Source organism: Lepidochelys kempii, chromosome 21 (assembly GCF_965140285.1).
Source record: "Lepidochelys kempii isolate rLepKem1 chromosome 21, rLepKem1.hap1, whole genome shotgun sequence".
NCBI lineage: Eukaryota > Metazoa > Chordata > Testudines > Cheloniidae > Lepidochelys > Lepidochelys kempii.
The window spans coordinates 17816496-17835595 of NC_136400.1; the positions used below are offsets into that span (position 1 = coordinate 17816496).

The 19100-nt window shown below is 47.0% G+C and overlaps 1 protein-coding gene across 1 annotated transcript in view; it reads left to right on the forward strand.

Moving 5' to 3' along the window:
• Positions 1-19100, forward strand: part of LMOD1 (leiomodin 1) — a 49983-nt gene that overhangs the window by 4401 nt on the left and 26482 nt on the right. The gene's annotated exons all lie outside the window — the stretch shown is intronic.

Genomic DNA, 19100 nt, shown 5'->3' on the forward strand with positions numbered 1-19100 from the left:
GTTTAGATTTTATATCATGATTATCTTTGGCTGTACACTTGGAGCTACTATTGGATCTTGTGGAGGGGGTGAAGTCACTTAGCTTTCAGCTTTGTGCTTTACAAGCCCCCATGTATTCTCCCTGCACACCCTGGTCTCATGCTCCTGATTAAATAAATCAAGCCAAAATGTTACAAGCAGAAAACAGAATTGAAAGCATGGGTGAGGAAGGGATGGGGCGAGGACCAACAAGGGAAGGGCGTAAAGTTTCTTTTGACTGTAATGACTGTAGAAACATCTTAAAGATTTTACTATCTATTGGGTCTGAGTTTCCAGTAACTGGAAATGAGACCAGGTTTTTTTCTTCCTTAAACTATAGAAAGTGCCTGAATCCAAAACACTGTAGAAAAGGGACACGGATGTTAAATATCCGGTGGATTTTCTTTCTAGCTCCACGTTAGAATCTCATGCTGCATGACATTATTGCTAAGCAGCTAATTTTGCAAGGTGGCATGGGTGTTCACAGGTCCAATGACAAGCAATACAGAGCCCTCATGACCTGCCCAGAGCTTGCCTGGTTTTGTTTAACATTCCAGTGCCTTTAACAAGGATTACAGGAGGAAGGCTGTACATGCTAACCCAGGCAGTGGCGAGAATTTTGTTGATATCTTAAATATGCACCTTTTAAAGAGATACTGACCAGACTGCTAGGCTAAAATGATACTTACCAATGGGGCTGTGGATTGTAGACACGTTGCAATTTTCCTGCCACCCCCACCCCCATTCTTCTTAGTAGCAGAGTATTAATATTTATGAGAACTCTTTGAAGCACTTGGAGACCATTCTAGCTCTGCTGTAGCCCTTGTTTGGGAAGAACTGATCACTTTTCCTGGATCTGGCAAAATATACAGGAGCAAACTGTGGTATTGTACAGAGAGGGCTTCAGCCTTGCTAACCCTTGAAGTATCTCTTGAACTGATTTTTGTTTTCTGAGGACTAGCTCCAGACATCCCAAATGCTTGCTGAATCTTGGAGGAGTGAGGTGAAAAGGGCAAACTTGGGTAACCATGAAGATGTTTATAAACAACCCAAAATAGAAGTGAGCTTCTCTGCACTGGGGAGCCAAGTCCACATCTTGGTTATGCATTAATGAACCTTTGTTTCCTGTTGCTAGTGAGTGAAAATATCTCCCAGTTTAGTCATTAGCCTTAGGCCCTTGTCTCTCTTTAGAAGCACTTAACAGAACCTCAGACCTGCACAGAGATCCATGTATCAGGGGGCTTATGTGAAAGTAGGCATTGAGGTGAAATTTAGGTCAGGGATCTACAAAAAGATTTTCAATATCAGAGGGCTCTTTAATCTAGCAGGCAAAGGCAGCACAAGATCCAATGGCTAGAAGCTGAAGCAGGCTAGAGATGTGGTGCACATTTTTAATGGTGAGGGTAATTAACCATTGGCACAGTGTACCTAAGGAGACGTGATGGATTCTCCATTGCTGGAAGTCTTTAACCAGGATTGGATGGCTCTTTCTAAAAAATAAGCTCTAATTCAATCAGAAACTATGGGCTCAATGCAGGAATCACTGAGTGAAATTCACTGGCATATATATGGGGGGGTTGTTCTTGTGGGGGTAGTGTTGCTGAGCACCAGGAATTGTGCTTTGGGTTTCCTTGTCTCTCTCTCTCTCTAGTTTTGGGGCTTGAGGAACTGAATAAAGAGTTGTCCTGCTGGGTTCTGTCTAGAGTGATTTCTGCTAACTATTTGCCAGACCTCTCCTCTTCGTTTATGTTCTGCACACACGTTATCTCTGGGGACCCACCCCAGAGCATCCCATAGTCCATTAGTCAGGACTCTAAAGTTCAAATCCCTGCTCACAGAGTGGGGAATTGAACATGTGTCTCCCTTGTCCTGATGAGTGTGTGAACCAGTAGGCTAAAAGCTGTTGCTACTTCTCCCTCTTCTCCAGTCTGTTTGGGGAAGCTGAGGCATGCTCTGAGCATGCCTTCTGAATTGGGCCCCCAGGCAAGAAGAGGGGGATAACTAGTTTGAAGATCCCACTGGAGCTTGGGCAGGCGGTAGGCACACAACCTCACTGGCAGAAATATTGGCACTAGGGTCTCCAGGCACCTGTTTTTTGACCAGAACGCCCAGTCGAAAAGGGACCCGGTTCCCCATTCCTGGCCAATGGGAGCTGCAGGAGATGGTGCCTGAGACCAGGGGCAGCACACAGAGCTTCTTGGCCATCCCTAGACCTAGGAGCCAGAGGGACATGCTGGCTGCTTCCCAGGAGCCACGTGAAGTGAGTGGTGCCTGGAGCCTGCACCTCTCACCCCCTTCCATGCCCCAACCCCCTACCCCAGCCCTGTGCCCCCTCCCACACTCCAAAACCCTTGGCCCAGCTCAGAGTCCCCTCCTGCACCCCAAACCCCTCATCCCAAGCCCCACCCCAGAGCCCACACCCCCAGCCAGAGCCTTCACCCCCTCTCACACCCCAACTCCCTGCCCCAGCTCAGAACCCCCTCCCACACCCAAACTCCCTCCCAGAGCCCACACCCTGCACGCCCTCTCTCACCCCAACCCCCTGCCCCAGCACCTGAGCCACCTCCCACACCCAAGCTCCCTCCTGGAGCCCACATCCCTTCCCACACTCCAAATGCCTCGGTCCCAGCCCAGAGCCTTCTCCTGCACCCCAAACTCCTCATCCCTGGACCCACCCCAGAAGCCACACCCCCAGTTGGAGCCCTCACCCCCTCCTACACCCCAGCCCCCTGCCTCAGCCTGGAGCCCCCTCCCGCACCCTGAACCCCTCATTTCTGGCCCCACCCCAGTGCCCACACCCCCAGCCCAGAGCCCTCACCTCCTTCTGCACCCCAACCCCTGCCCAGCCCGGCAAAAATGTGTGAGCAAGGGTGGGGGAGAGCGAGCAACAGAGGGAAGGGGGATGGAGTGGGCGGGGACTCATAGAAGGGGCGGAGCAGGGCAAGGATGTTTGGTTTTCTGCAGTCAGAATGTTGGCAATCCTAATCGGCACCTTCAAGGCTAGGTGGCAGCTGAGCAGGGATTTTGAGAATCTCCGTTATGTCTAAATGTTGGACTTAGGCCTAAAGTGTCAGGTAGGTTCGTAAGTCACATTGTTGATCTCTCTCTAGGAGTATATCTACCCCTTCTCTTGCTATTTGCCTTTACAGCAGAAACCCATGGGCCTTGGTGTTTCCTCCACGCTCCATGGCAATGGATTGATGACTCTTTGCTTTGCCTCTCTGCCCCTTTTACACTTGGTGGAAATTTTAGTTTCTCCTTTAGAGTCCCCATCCATCCACAGCCTCACTCACAACAAGCCTATGCTTTTCACACCAGCCTGGGCAGAGACTGCATCTTCTCCTATGTGTGAAAAGTGTGAGCACATTGGGGCACTATCCTAGTACCAAAAATAAATACTGTTTTATGGGGGTTTTCTTCTCCCAAACCGCACCATTAGAGACTTCTGATCAGCAACCTGCTTTCCAGTCACAGAGCCTGTAAAAGCTGTCCCAAACATAAGCCAGAAGTAGTAGAGTTTTCCCTGAGTAAGCACTTTGGGATTTGGCACTGGAATAGCAGGGGCTTCTGAAAGCCAGGAGTGAAGCTCATTGTGGGACCAGGAGTGTTCAGAGTGGACAGACTCCCATTTCAGAGCAATTAAACCTTTGAGAGCCTCCTATTGCTCACATGTCCCATGCCCTACAGGAGGTTTTGTCTGAACCAATATGCTTGAGGATTTCCCTATGCTTTGGGGCAATACAGTTTATCTTTTGTTAAATAACATTGCTGCTGGGCAGAACTTTGCTCTTCCATGCCATGTTTCGAAATTAACAACTATTGAAAAGGGATCTCAGAAGTAGTTTATGTACTCCAAATGTACTGCATTTGAAGAGTCTAGCTTTCAGAGGATGGTTGGAGAATGTAGAGCAATGGAAACATTGGGTGTTAGCCCTAACTGGCATAATATTGGCTGAAAATCTCCTTTTATTTTGACTGGATTGCCCCAAGGAACCAATTCTAAGAGAGGCACCAATATATGAAAACAATATTCAGTTGGAGAGCAGCAGTCTAGAGCCCCAACAACATACACTTGAGTTCCCGATAAAGGTCTCCCAAAGGTTCCTACTACTCTCTCTGAATTGTTACTTGGGCTGGTGAAGTACTTCATGCTGTGCAGTTCTGAATACAGGATTTATGCTTGTGTCATCTTTGGGAGACAATGCCACCAAAAGCTAAATCTACAAAACTTTAACTCTGTGTAGAAGCTGCGGAGAGCCAAGAGATTTTCTTAAATTTCATGGGCATACTCCTGAGCTTGCTATTTTTTTCTGACACTGTTTAGAATAAACATGCTCCAGACTTGGGTAGCTGGGACAGGTTTGAGGGAAATCATAAAAGAAGAAAACAAATGGTTGTATCATTTTCTAAACATGTTAAGGATTTTGTGACTAACACTGATGCATTTAAACTCTGCTACTTTGTTTACCAGCTGTTTCTGTAGACTTGCCAGGCATGTTCCTTCATCAACTCTGGAGACCATCTCTCTCTTTCTCCCCTCCCCCAACACACACTTCTTTTCCCGTAGACCTTGCTCTGGGCATTGTCATGGTCTCATGTAACCTCACTGTCTGGTGTTCATTTAGCCTGGTCTGCAAGGCAAGCAATAGGCTGTAGCAATGACCATGGGGGTGTGTGAGGTTACCCTCCCCAGCTGCATGTGGATCACCCCCTTTCTGTGAAATTGTGGAAGGAGAACAGATGCTGCTATGGGTCCAGGAATCAGGGAGAGGCAGTGGGACATGCATCCCCCCAACTAACACACAGAGAGCACACTGAAAAGTGAATGCAGACTGACAGGACACTAATGTGTGTCTGTTCTGGATAGGGGCTATTCCAGCAGACAGTAGCTGGAGATGGAACAGGCAGTGACCACTCACAATCCCAGGTTGCCTATATGTCTCTTTCTCACAACAGTTTTTACAAAACACCAAAACAAAGGCTTTGGAGAAACATTCTCTAACAATCCGGAATAGAACAACTAATCCCCTTTCTTTCTCTATTAACTTTAATTGTAGGGAATTAAATCCACTCCAGCTTCTGGAATAGGCAGGGTATCATAACCTACAATCAGTTCTTTAAAAAGAGGGGAAAGACACTTGAGACTTTGTAGGCATGATATCTTGCTGTCTGCAGTACCTGTTTGTGTCTTCAGATCCTTTAGAAAATACAGATACTTTGCACTATATGGCTATATTAGTAGAAAAGATTTTTTTGAGGGGCTCATTTCATCTTTGTTCACCTAACTTCTTGATTATCAAACAGAAAATAATATGTTTTATTATATTAAATTGCTCATAAATGGAGTTCACCAGCAGCAAAAATGTGCAGCTGATCAGTTTTACACTCGCCCTGCAACTGCAGAGAAGAGCACACATTGAGTTCAGTTCTCAGCCATTCTATAGCTAGTTGCAGAACAGACACACATCCCGTACTCTCTGTCATGAATCACAGACTATCAGGGCGGGAAGGGACCTCAGGAGTCATCTAGTCCCACCCCCTGCTCAAAGCAGGACCAACACCAACTAAATCATCCCAGCCAGGGTAACCCATTCCAGTGCTTCACCACCCTCCTAGTGAAATAATGTTTCCTAATATCCAATCTAGGCACCCCCCACACTGCAACTTGAGACCACTGCTTCTTCTTCTGTCATCTGCCATCACTGAGAACAGCCGAGCTCCATCCTCTTTGGAACCCCCCTTCAGGTAATTGAAGGCTGCTATCAAATCCCCCCTCACTCTTCTCTTCTGCAGATTAAACAAGCCCAATTCCCTCAGCCTCTCCTCATAAGTCATGTGCCCCAGGCCCCTGATAATTTTCGTTGCCCTCTGCTGGACTCTCTCCAATTTGTCCACATCCTTTCTGTAGTGGGGGGACCAAAACTGGACACAATACTCCAGATGTGGCCTCACCAGTGCCGAATAGAGGGGAATAATCACGTCCCTCCATCTGCTGGCAATGCTCCGACTAATGCAGCCCAATATGCCATTAGCCTTCTTGGCAACAAGGGCACACTGCTGACTCGTATCCAGTTTCTCTTCCACTTTAATCCCCAGCAGAACTGCTGCTTAGCCAGTTGGTCCCCAGCCTGTAGCGGTGCATGGGATTCTTCCAGCCTAAGTGCAGGACTCTGCACTTGTCCTTGTTAAACCTCATCAGATTTCTTTTGGCCCAATCCTCCAATTTATCTAAGTTACTCTGGACCCTATCCCTGCCCTCCAGTTTATCTACCACTCCCCCCAGCTTAGTGTCACCCATGAACTTGCTGAGGGTGCAATCCATCCCATCATCCAGATCATCAATGAAAATGTTGAGCAAAGCTGGCCCCAGGACCAACCCCTGGGGCACTTCACTTGATACCGGCTGCTGACTAGACATCAAGCCATTGATCACTACCCGTTGAGCCTGAAAATCTAGCCAGCTTTCTATCTACCTTATAGTCCATTCATCTAATCCATACCTTTTTAACTTGCTGGCAAGAATGCTGTGGGAGACCATATCAAAAGCTTTGTTAAAGCTTTACTTGTGTTCTTTCCTTTTTCTTTTCTCCCCCACACCTTTTTTTTAGTTTAAAATGAAAATTACTGTAGACAAAGTAAAGGTTTGCTCTTTGTGTTTGGAAACATAACAAGCATTGCAATGAGGACTATGAGCTCCTAGATAGCTAAGGAACAGCACAATGGTCTGGTTAAAAAGGGAAAGGGTGAACTATGAAAATAGGAAAAGTTTGTAGTTTAATGAAAAGCAGGAACAATTAGGATGATATGCACACAGATATGAACTGCATTTTCATGTAAATGCTGTGTAAGACAATGGCATAAAAATATTTTGTTTCTAATGCTATTAGGAAAAGGGCCATTTGCAGGGTTTGTGTTTTCCAAAGGAACTGGGTGAGTTGCAGTATAAAGTTTGGCCAGAGGTTCTTAGGATGTTCCAAAAACAAACTTCCTAGCTGAAAAACGTTAGTTCCATCTAAGGGCACAAATGGAGGGAGAAAATGATTCTGAATTTCTAACCAAACTATAAAAGCATCTTCATTCCATATTTACATATAGGACAGCTATATAGGACTGCAGTGAAATACATGGAGACACTGTATTGTTTAATTTATATGGACTGAGTTGCCACTGATGAGGGAATTGTGTTCATTTTCTATTTATGGTTAGCTGGAAGTTGACTTATAGAGCAGAAAGGGAATTCAGATGCTTTATGTATCGCTTTTCCCCTCAGCATTATTACGTCATTCATACATTAAAATGGCCTCTCTGACTCAACTCCCGATGGGGCAGTCACACTGAACCAGCTGTGTCACTCAATCTTCCCCATGTCTCAGTGGGCACCATGGAACTTCGGAGCATGCATCCTCTCACGCTGTATTTCATAGGAGATGACATTTTCAGGGCGATTATATCTTCCCCCATGGTAACATGTGCAGTGTGGGGATAGAAGCATCAAATGAAGAGGGTTCTTTTCAAATATTTCCAAACCAATTGTGTATTGATGGTGGCAAAACATCATCATGGTGAAATATCACATGATGAAACTACATGATCCCTTCTCAGTTCCCTCACTATCTTTACCAAAAGCTTAGTGGCAAATAGGGATAAATAACACCCACAGAATTCCTAGGAAACAGCTAAATTGAAGAAATAAGGCAATGAAGGGGACCCTGAATATACCACCTCCTGCTGAGAGAACCAAGATCAGGTCACTTCTGGTTAGGACTTTCATACTCGTGGAAGAGCCATGTTTCCATCTGACTCGTTATCGGGCCAGATTGAGCAGTGACCAGAACTGGGACCAGATATGTCACTTGTACTCATCTGTTCTGAATGTGCAGTAAAATGCGAGGAATTAGGTGAGTACAGTTTGCACAGCAGTGGGCCCGCTGAAGAGGAAACGTAAACAGACCAGTTATTGGCCAGCATGATCAGGCTGAATTGGTAGGTGCCAAGACACTTGGAACAAGCCAGAGGCCAGCACTTTTAGAATCTTTAATCTCCATAGGCCACCTCTCCAGATGAAGATAACTGCAGTTTGTTCCATTTGATGCAAAAGTCTCACCTCTTGGCCCACAGACCATGTGGCCCTTCATTTGGATAACCCTGCTTTATTTAAGTATCATGTTCTGGGTAAAAGTTTCAGAAGTCCCCAAAATCCAGGGCCTCCAAGGTATTTAGGTGCATAACTGGGGGAGGAGAAAAATAGGCTTTTCTTATAACCTCTATCCCAGTGCACAACGATATCAACGACATGAAAGAGAATCTCTTGCTGACCTCCCCACCCTCAAAGAAGTAACACAAGCTATTATGCAAACTAAGAAAAACAAGGCAGCAGGGCCAGATGGCATACCAGCTGTGGTCTACAAGTTTGGAGGTGAAGAACTGGTAACGAACCTCCACAAACTTTTTCTTCTTATCTGGTATAATAAGAAGATTCCAGAAGACTTGAGAAATGCTAACATTGTTATAATCTTTAAGAAAGGAGATAAGTCAGAGTGTGGAAACTATCGAGGCATTGACTTGCTATCTACAACAGGGAAAATTCTTGCCTGTATCCTCTTAAACTGATTACTTCCCCTTTCTGAGGAAATATTGCCGGAATCTCAGTGTGGTTTTAGACCATCCCAGGGACAACAGACATAATCTTCATTGCCTGCCAAATTCAGGAAAAGTCTCAGGAGCAAAATCAGGACCTGTACATGGCCTTCATCATTTTGACAAAGGCCTTTGACTCTGTCAATTACGAAGCCCTGCGGAAGGTGCTGGCCAGATTTGGCTACCCTCCAAAATTTATTAAGGCCCTCAGGCTTCTCCATGATCAGATGACTGCCATGGTTCTCTGTAATGGCCTAGAGATGGAGCCTTTCATCATCAAAACGGGTGTTAAGAAGGATGCGTTATTGCCCTGACCCTGTTCTACATCTATTTAGCAGTCATTTTGGTCCTCGTTGAAGATCACCTCCCGAATGGAGTTGACATTCAATACAGAATGGATGGGCGGGTCTTTAATCTTCAACGTCTTCTCGAAGTCTAAAGTCCTCAGGGTGTCCATTACTGATCTTCAGTATGCTGATGATTGTGCTATCCTTGTGCACACTGAGAATGACCTTCAGTCTACTCTGGATTTTTTTTGCACAAGCTTACCGAAGCCTAGAACTCTCACTCAGTATTGAAAAGCAACCTGCTTCTGGGCTTGCACATGACCCACCACAAATCACCATTGAGGGACAGACTTTGGAGACAGACTTTTGTTACCTCAGTAGCCAACTTTCTCAAAACACAAAAATCAACAGTGACATCCAGTACAGGATCCAGCGCACAAGTGCTTCCTTTGGAAAATTGCTCCAACGCGTTTTTACAGACCATGACCTATGGCAGGACACAAAGCTCCAGGCCTATAAGACAATCGTTGTTCGTTCACTCTTCTATGGATGCAAAACCTGGGTGACCTACAGACAGCACCTCAAGAGTGGTACCTCCAGCGATGCCTCTAGAAGCTCCTTCGCGTCAAGTAGCAAGATAGCTGAACGAACTCCAGCATCCTCGCTGAAGCCAGTGTCACCAGCACTGAAAATAATGATCCTCCTGCACAAACTTCACTGGGCTGGAGATTGTGTGCGGGTGCCAGACTCTCACCTCCCAAACAAGTCCTCTACTCTCAGTTCACCCATGTTCAGAGATCCTGAGGTGATCACAGGAAACGCTACAAAGACACACTGAAAGCACATCTTAAGAAAAAGACATCACAACCTGGGAAGAGCAAGCCACCAACCGACCCCAGTGGTGCCATATCCTTCATCAGGCAGTGTCCCGCTTCAAGGAGATGCGCCTTGCCCTTGAAGCTGAAGAGAGAGAGAGAGAAGGAAGGAAAAAGAAAAAACTTTCTCCCAGCAGGCAGCTGGCCTGCCACAAAATGTCTGTACTTACTGTGGGTGGATCTGTGGTTCCAGGATCGGACTCCTGAGTTATCTCAGGGTCATACGTAAATCCGTGGTCGAAATCACCCTCGAATCAAGGGATTGCGAATCAGCTCAATGCACAGCACACTCACCTGGGATGTGAGAAACCTCAGTTCAGTTTCCCCCTCCGTGTGATGAGGAGAAAGGATTTGAATAGGGGTCCCCCACCTCACAATTGAGTGCCCTAAGCACTGGACTATGGGATAGTCTGAAGCGGGTCTCCCTCAGCCTCTCTCGTTGACTATTAACCAGGCCAGGGACAGAGCGCGAAATGACTCCAGTGGGTAGGACACAACTGACTCATTCTCACTCTGTCTCTAGCCCAATTAGTTTTGTAACTAAAGGGTCTTCAAGAGGAGAGAGTGGGAGAGCCCCACATAGGAATATCCCAGAGTGCCATGGTTAGGGTTCTCAGGTCATTCTGTGCATCTGGGTCTCAGGCAAAAGTGTTTACGAGCCAGGTTTCCAAAGGTATTTAGGCACCCAAAGATGCAGATAGGTGCCCAGTGCGATTTCAGAAGTGCCTGACTCCCTAGGAGCCTACGCAGTGCAGACAGTCCCAGTAGATGGGCATCTTCATCTTTAGGCACCTCAATATCTTTAAAAATCTGGTCCTAAGGCAGTTTTGAAAATAGTACTGTCTATCCCTACTGAACCTCCCATGCCTCCTCATTCCAAGGTGGTATTCCCACTAATCCTCACCTTCTGGGCCAATGTGTCTTTCATTTGCCCTTGGCACCAGAAACAGGGGCTGGCATAGGTGGCTCTGCCAGTGCCTATTCATGACTATCCTTCTTGCAAAAAAAATCCAACTCCAAGTAGCCTCCTGAATTTAATTTGTGTTTCCTAATTCAGAGATTTCAAGGCCAGAAGGGACCATTGTGATCATCTAGTCCAGAGGTGGGCAAACTACAGCCTGCGGGCAACATCCGGCCCGTGGGACTGTCCTCCCAGCCCTTGAGCTCCTGGCCGGGGAGGCTAGCCCCCGTCCCGTCCCCTGGTGTCCTCTCTCCCCCGCAGCCTCAACTTGCTGTGCCACCAGCACTCTGGGCGGCGGGGCTGCGAGCTCCTGCCGGGCAGCGCAGCGGTGTGGCTGGCTCCAGCCGGGCAGCGTGGCTGCCAGACATGCTGCTCTGAGCGGCATGGTAAGGGGGTGGGGAGCGGGGGGTTGGATAAGGGGCAGGGGGTCCCAGGGGGCAGTCAGGGGACAGGGAGCGAGGGGGCAGTTGGATGGAGCAGAGGTTCGGTGGGGCGGTCAGGGGATGGGGAACAGGGGGGTTGGATAGGCGTGGGAGTCCTGGGAGGCCTGTCAGGGGGCGGGGGGGTGGTTAGGGGCAGGGGGTCTCAAGAGGGGGTGGTCAGGGGACAAGGAGCAGGGGGAGTTGCATGGGTCGGGGGTTCTGAGGGGGGCAGTCAGGGGGCAGGAAGTGGGAGGTGGCGGATAGGGGTTGGGGGCCAGGCTGTTTGGGGAGGCACAGCCTTCCCTACCCAGCCCGCCATACAGTTTTGGAATCCTGATGTGACCCTCAGGCCAAAAAGTTTGCCTATCCCTGATCTAGTCTGACCCCCTGTCTAACACAGACCAAAGAACTGCCCCACAATAATTCCTAGAGCAGATCTGTTACACAAACATCCAATCTTTATTTTAAAATTGTCATTGATGGAGAATCCACCACAACCCTTAGTTAGAGTAACCACTGCAACAATTTACCATTAAAAAATTATGCCTTATTTCCAGTCTGAATTTGTCTAGATTCAGCTTCATAGAATCATAAAATATCAGGGTTGGAAGGGACATCAGGAGGTCATCTAGTCCAATGCCCTGCTCAAAGCAGGACAAATCCCCAACTAAATCATCCCAGCCAAGGCTTTGTCAAGCCTGGCCTTAAAAAACCTCTAAGGAGGGAGATTCCACCACCTCCCTAGGTAACCCATTCCAGTGCTTCACCACCCTCATAGTGAAACAGTGTTTCCTAATATCCAACCTAGACGTCCCCCATTGGCTTTCAGCCATTGGATCATGTTAGACTTCCTCTACTAGATTGAAGAGCCCATTATTATATTTGTTCCCCATGTAGGTACTTATAAACTCTAATCAAGTCAGTCCTTAACCTTCCCTTTGTTAAGCTAAGTAGATTGAGCTCCTTGAGTCAGTCACTATAAGGCAGGTTTTCGAATCCTTTCATCATTCTTGTGGCTTTTCTCTGAACCCTCTGCAATTTTCCAACATCCTTCTTGAATTGTGGACACCAGAACTGGACACAGGATTCTAGCAGCTGTCGCAGCAGTGCCATTTTTAATTTAATTTTGTTTTTATTTAATTACTTACGCAGTTCCATTTCCACAGCATTTAAACACCCCACATTCAATTTAAATTCAACACATATGGGTTGGCCAAATGACAGACTTGTAATGATACATCACCCAGGCACGCTGCGATGGTAAATTCTTAGTACAGAATTGGAGCTGACAGCAACACAGTGCCTCAGAGGCTGGCAAACCTGAGTTCCAATGATCAGAGAGATCAGATTCTGCAGGGGAAAGCTCTACACTGGAACCCCACCTGGATGATTCATTTCTAGGCTCTGGGAAGGGACATACTTATTGCCGGCACCACCTAATAGTCAGGGGGGTGTGAGGGAGGTTATCTTCCTCCCAGGCATCCTCCTTTCTTGCTACTGCCTGCCCTGTGTCACTCTTTGCTTCCAGTGACTCAGCCCTCCAACCAGGTCTTGTGTTCATATCCACCCCTTTTGGGGTGTATATAAGAGTCCAATAACAGGGAAGTCTTTGGGATAACCAGGAGATTCAGGGCTTCCCCCTTGGGCTAGGGTCTTATGGTCCAAACCCTTGTATCTTCAGGGTCTTCCTCCAATTAGGGTTCCCGCATCAGGGACAGATCTTCTGTAGTTGTCCCTTCCTAGGGGTTGACAGTAGAGCCTGGCCCACCCTCTCTACCAGGCTCTGATCCAGGTCCCAGTGGCAGATAGCTAAGTCCTGCACCCTGGAGTGCTCTGCAGCTGCCTCCTGGATCATACCCTCCCAATCCCCTCTCCTCCCACCAAGTAAAGACAAGAACTAAAAACCACGCTAGAGTCTCTGGCCTTCAGAGAAGCACAGGTCCCTTCTTTGTGGGCTCAGTCAGGTCGCTACAGCCAGGCCTCAGGCAGCAAGGGCTCCTGGGGTGCAGGTCAGCTCAGCTCCACTGTTGGCCAGTCACGGAGCCACTCTGCCCCCCCCCCCCCGTACACTCCTTTTCCAGCCTGTGTCAGGATGGTGGGGTGGGGGCACCTGGGCCCAGAGTAGCTCTTTAGCCCCTTTCTTTCCAGTGTGGGGTTTGTACACCCCATCTCAGGAACCAACAGCAACCATGTCCTGTATTCATAACAGCCACAATGGGACAAACAACCGGGGATAAAAGCAGACTCACAGATCCTTGGACCCCAGACCAGCTAGGGCTTCATGGATCCTAAACAAGAGCTTGAGTGAATGTAAAAGCAGTGCAGACTGCAGGTATTGTACACCTGTAACAGCGCACCCTACTGGAGGGCCATTGCATTCTGCACTAGCTGAGGAGATGTATTTACAATATTTTTTAATGGGAAATAAGTGAAGTGAAGTGGTAACATTTGCAGGTGACACAAAGTCACTTGTGTCTGGTTAGTCACTACGAGGGAAGACTGTGTGGAACCTCAGAGGGACAGAACAAAGCTACCTGAATGGAAGCCATGATGGCAGATCAAATTCAGTGTTGACATGTGTAAGATAATGCATGTTGGAAGAAATAATCTATAGTACTGAGACTCCCTAGTGGGCTATATAATAATTATAACCATTCAGGAAATGGTGTGGGCACCATTGTAGACAGCTCAATAAGGACCTCCGCTAAGCAGTCAGCAGTCAGAAAAGCAAGCAAGATATTAGGGTGTATAAAGAACAGGGTAGAAAAATAATTTTGAAAATGTGATAATGTCATTCTATAAATGAGTGATATACCCTTGGTTGGAATACTGGGGCCAGTTCTGGTCACCACATCCCAAAAAAGATACAGCAGAAATAGAAGGGCAATGTGAATGATCAGAGGCCAGGAGAGACTTTCGTAAGAGGAGAGATTGAAAAGATTGAGACTATTTGGTTTAGAGAGAAGACACACAAGAGGGGACATGATGAAGGTGTATAAAATCATAGAATCATAGAATATCAGGGTGGGAAGGGACCTCAGGAGGTCATCTAGTCCAACCCCCTGCTCGAAGCAGGACCAATCCCCAACTAAATCAGCCCAGCTAGGGCTTTGCCAAGCCTGACCTTAAAAATATCTAAGGAAGAAGATTCCACCACATCCCTAGGTAACCCATTCCAGTGTTTCACCACCCTCCTAGTGAAAAAGTTTTTCCTAATATCCAACCTAAACCTCCCCCACTGCAACTTGAGACCATTACTCCTTGTTCTGTCATCAACTACCACTGAGAACAGTCTAGATCCATTCTCTTTGGAACCCTCTTTCAGGTAGTTGAAAGTAGCTATCAAATCCCCCCTCATGCTTCTCTTCCACAGACTAAACAATCCCAGTTCCCTCAGCCTCTCCTCATAACTCATGTGTTCCAGTCCCCTAATCATTTTTGTTGCCCTCCGCTGGACTCTTTCCAATTTTTCCATCCTTCTTGTAGTGTGGGGCCCAAAACTGGACACAGTACTCCAGATGAGGCCTCACCAATGTCGAATAGAGGGGAACGATCACGTCCCTCGATCTGCTGGCAATGCCCCTACATATACATCCCAAAATGCCATTGGCCTTCTTGGCAACAAGGGCACACTGTTGACTCATATCCAGCTTCTCGTCCACTGTAACCCCTAAGTCCTTTTCTGCCGAGCCATTCGGTCCCTAGTCTGTAGCGGTGCATGGGATTCTTCCGTCCTAAGTGCAGGACTCTGCACTTGTCCTTGTTGAACCTCATCAGATTTCTTTTGGCCCAATCCTCTAATTTGTCTAGGTAATGAAATAATAATTGTCTAGGTAAAATAATTTACGATTTGGGAAGGTTGATATAGTGTTTCTATTTACACTCTCCTAATACAAGTTGAAAGTCAACAAATTTAAAATTGATTTAAAAGTTTTAATTAAAGAATGCATATGTAACCTGTGGAACTCATTGCCTCAATATATCAATGTGTCCAAGAGTTGAGCAGGTTTCTGAAGAGAAATAGACATTTTAAATAGGATAATGAGAACATCCACAATACATTGGATAGGACAAAACACATAAGGTATATAAATCTCCATGCATCATGGCATAAGCCAAACACTAACTGGTGTGGGTTAGGAAACATTTCCCCTAAGGGCAAGTTAGTCCATAATTGTGATTATGGGATTCTTGCACCTTCTTCTAAAGCACATGGTATCAGACACTACTGGAGACAGGATACTGAACTGCATGGAGCCTGGTCCGATCTGCTTGGGAATTCTCACATTCCTACAAACCCTTTCGGTGCTCTTTGGAGGAGCCCAAGATAAAGGTCATTGCAGAAAATGAGCTGGGAGGTGACAGCAGTGTGAGTCATGGGGGTGTGCCTACTATTCTTGATCTCTATCAAAGGCCTTGCAGGGGGCTACAGTTTAGGAATGTTCATTTCAGCGGTAGCAGTGCTGGGAGGTGGGGCTCAAAAAGGAAACAGGCAGAAGGGAGACTGCAGACTTTTTAAAATGGGGTTTATTAGAGAAACAAAACCGTCCATGTGCAACGCATCCAGCAGCCTAATTGGATCTCTGGGCACTAGTTTCACAATACCCACAAGGAGATGGGGCTATTTTTGTAAAATGTCATTTTTGACAAAAGAACTGAATCTTAAGGTCTGTTCATTGCATTCAGCTCAGCAAGCAAGGCCAGTTTAGGCCTAGACTTAGGGCCAGGAGAAGGTCAGTCTCTGGAGAACAGTGTTCCAGTTCTGTAGGAGCATGTTTCAGGACCATTGGCCTGGGGAACGGAGAAAGGCGGTGGACTCTCTCGGCCTGATCAGAGGGGAAGTGGAATAAGTTTGTGCCCCTTGTTAAGATGAATGAAAGGCATGGCTAAGGAACAGAAAAGACGCTGTTCATGCGTTAGGTACGTGCAGGGTTGGCGGGAGGCCAGGCAGGGTCTGTAACAACAGCAATGGCATCCCTGCTTGATACTGGAAGCCAATGTCAATTTGCCAGTGCCAGAGTCACACTGTGTCTTGCCAAAAAAAGTAAATATGCCAAAATGTAAGTCATCAGCAGTCTGGGAATCCCCTTATTAGGGAAACTCTAGAGACAGGATCTCTGGTTGGCAAGGCAGTGCACCAAGGCATTGGGAGGGACTTCAGCATATGTGGGAAATGGGCTTAGCTAACCAAAGGGAGGGAAGATCCCCACTGGAGACTGGATGTGGTCGGAGGAGCTCAGGTAGAGAAGTGCCAGACTTCCTTGGAGGTTGGGAGAATGTATCTCATAGGACCTGGCTACCTTAGGAGCAGATTGGGATCCTTTGCTCACAATGAGTCGTACTTTACTGTGCTAGTAACCACACTGATTGGAATGTGACTGTTTTCAGACTAAGGTGCTACTCGATATTAGCAAGGGCATCCTCGTCTGGTTTTTAGAACCCTCTGTCTCCAGGATCTGCTGCAATAGCTGTCCCAGAAGCGCGTTTTCAGGGCAAGCCAAGCCCCACTTTAGGTCTTGCTCCCTCTGGTGGCCACTGGGAGTCGGAGTTTAGTAACCTTCAGAATATGGCCAAGGACACATCTTTTTGCCAGGAATTTAGTTGACTGTGGCCCATACCTGGGTTATTTATGCTTGGCTGGGAAGCACAAGGAAGGGAGGTGTGTGTCCTCTCAGTTGTGGACAGTTTGGGTAAATTAATCTCTCCCATTTGCCCAGATGTTATGATAACAGGTGTATGAAAATTCAAATAACCTGCCTTTACTTGTTGGCAGCTTTCCTCAGGTCTCTGTGGGAAGGAGAAGGCTCTGGCAGAGATGCTCCCACTAACCATCAGCTTTCCTGGGCCTGTGTCTTCCCTTGATCACAGCTACTCACTTCCCTACAGCTGGCTCCTGCTCCTCCCCTTCGTCTTCGTCCTCTTCCCCTGACTCCTCCCCTTTGTCAGCTGCTCTCCATCTCCACCTCAGCCAGTGTTGGTGGGGATGCTCCGCACTCTTGCTTCTCGCTGAACACTCTTGTCCCACTCTGTCTTCCTTTACGCTGGGTCCTATCTAACAGGAGGCTGTTATGTAGATCTTGAGACCTTCTGGTGCTCCTCAGGCCTTCTGAGTAGCATCTGTAGAACATGCAGAAGCATCTTGGGCAAGCAGCTGGGCTGGTTGCTTGCAGGGCAGTAATTATGATTAAATCCCTTCATTAGAGTAACTGACACCAGCTTCCCACACATAGTGGTCTGCTCCAGAGAGTCCCATCTCACTCACAGTTTCTTGATAGCTGCCTCTTTAACTCCCCAGACCCTCTTCAGGCCCTTGTGAGACCCCTGATGCACTGCCCATCGCTGTCTTGCAAATCCAAGATGGCGGTCAGGACCTGACAAAGCTTTGCCGTTCACTCTGTGGGTTCCCCACTTTTCCTCCATAGAGCTCAGAGACAGTGAGCAGCAGGGAACGTTCTGTCAGCTGTAGAAGGTTTTTAACAATAGAGTGGGGGGAAGAGAAGAGGGACAAATGTTTGTCTCAGGTAGGGTGACCAGATGAAATGGACAAAATATCGGGACACGTAGGGGAAGCAAAAAAAAAAAAAAAATTGGCCTGAGCAGCCAAAGCCGCAATATCGGGACAAATGGCGGGACAAAGAACTAAAAATCGGGACAGTCCCGATTTTATTGGGTTGTCTGGTCACCCTAGTCTCAGGTTTTACCCAGGCTGCCCTATGTTCTCTGTGCTGTTCAGGTTTGCTTGCAAGGCACAAACTCCTCTCTAGAGATTATCTGCCCAAGACAAGATAAAACTCCTGCCTGCCAGTGGCCATGCAGAAAACAGTGCCCTTAATAATACCTGGGTGAGTCAGGGAAGGGGCTGTCTGTGAAATCAATGAGAGCTAGGCACCTAAATATGTTTTAGGATCTGGGCCTAACTCCTGCTCCTTGGTTGATGAGAGGTTGAGAAAAAGGAAGTCTCTTTCATTAAGGTCCAGTTTACACACACAAACTACATTGGTTTGACTAAATCACTTTCTAAATTGATTTAGTTAAAGTTGTGCAGCTGTCTTGTGTGGATGCTCTTGACCCACCTGAAGAGTGGCAAATATCAATTTAGGGTAATTCAGTAACAAATAGAAGAAGCTAAATGGGTGTTAGCCATTCCTAACCCAATTTAAGAGCATCCACTCAAAGGGGTTACGCTAATTTAATTAACTCAACTTAGAAATCAATGTTGTTAAATCAGTGCAATTTCTGTGCGTGGACAAGGCTTGGATGTACAGAAAATTGCCTCCCAGTTTCTCTGTGGACTAGATGGTATGTGGTCCTCCACTGCCTTCCATGAGAGCAGATTTCCCCAAGTGACACATGGATTTGGATCTGTCTGTTTCAGGGTTTAGTGAAGCACCCATCACTGCAAGACATTAGCAAGGAGTTTCTGGAGCCCTGGATCACTCAGGAGTTGATGGTCCATAATTTCCAATGCTCAGTGCTCTGATGGTGAAAGATGATGCTGTTTGGGAGGTACCATCACACAGAGTCCTAAGCAAACAACACAGTTGTCTCCAAAGACCCTGGCTCAGCTCTGATTTCACAGCTTGTTCTCATTCTGCCACTCAGCCATGCCACAGCGTGATGAGAAGATATTACTCACCTTGCACATATCTGAATCAATCTAGCAATCAGGTTGGAATGTTTTTGGAAGACCCCAAATTGTTTATCATAGGATCTTTTGGGTTTCACCATCTTTAAAGACAGGATACTTACACACTGTAAGATGAATTAACTAGATTTTAGGAGGATTTAGCACTGGTGAAAGGTGCAGACTTTGACATTCCTGGACAGTGTCTAGAGTGATGTGCAGCCAATATTTGAACAAGGGGCTCCCACAAACAATTTCCCCTTAACTGATAAACCC